At 33.5% G+C, this 457-nt stretch overlaps 1 protein-coding gene across 1 annotated transcript in view; it reads right to left on the bottom strand.

Annotated features, from left to right (window-relative positions):
- LOC108628661 (adenylate cyclase type 5) overlaps positions 1–457 on the bottom strand; it is a gene marked incomplete at both ends in the record, with an annotated part of 40,434 nt that overhangs the window by 26,269 nt on the left and 13,708 nt on the right. The window lies entirely within an intron of this gene.

The raw sequence follows: 457 nt of genomic DNA, 5'->3' as shown, positions 1-457 counted from the left end.
TTTTATGTATATTAAATCTACTCTGTATATTAAATCTAATATTTTTGATACTAGAAATAGTGTATGCCTCTGTTTAATTCTGATTTGAAGAGCAATGCATAGAACGTTTAATGAAAAATACATAAAATATCAAAAGGAGTATAGTACTGTTTAAATTGTTTAAAAGGAGAAACACGTTTCTTGTGCGTTTGCAGGAACATGTGGAGAACAATGTACAGAGCAGTTAATGAAGAATTCAGTAAAGAGAAAATAAAGAATAAAGAATCAAGAGAAAAAGGAATGCATGAGAATGTTTAAGGTTTGAGACACGTGGCTGTATTCTGGATCCCTGTGGAAATAAGCTTCGGTGCTTACGATGTAATTTTGTATTTCCAAGTGCAGGCAATACAATTGTAGGAATTCGAGCCAACAGTGCCTCGGAGTCCAGCCGTATTAAGAGCTATTGTGTATGCATAGA

This window comes from Ceratina calcarata, unplaced genomic scaffold (assembly GCF_001652005.2).
Source record: "Ceratina calcarata isolate Rehan_Ccalc_2016 unplaced genomic scaffold, ASM165200v1 scaffold535.2, whole genome shotgun sequence".
NCBI lineage: Eukaryota > Metazoa > Arthropoda > Insecta > Hymenoptera > Apidae > Ceratina > Ceratina calcarata.
This window is presented reverse-complemented; position numbering and strand designations above follow the sequence as displayed.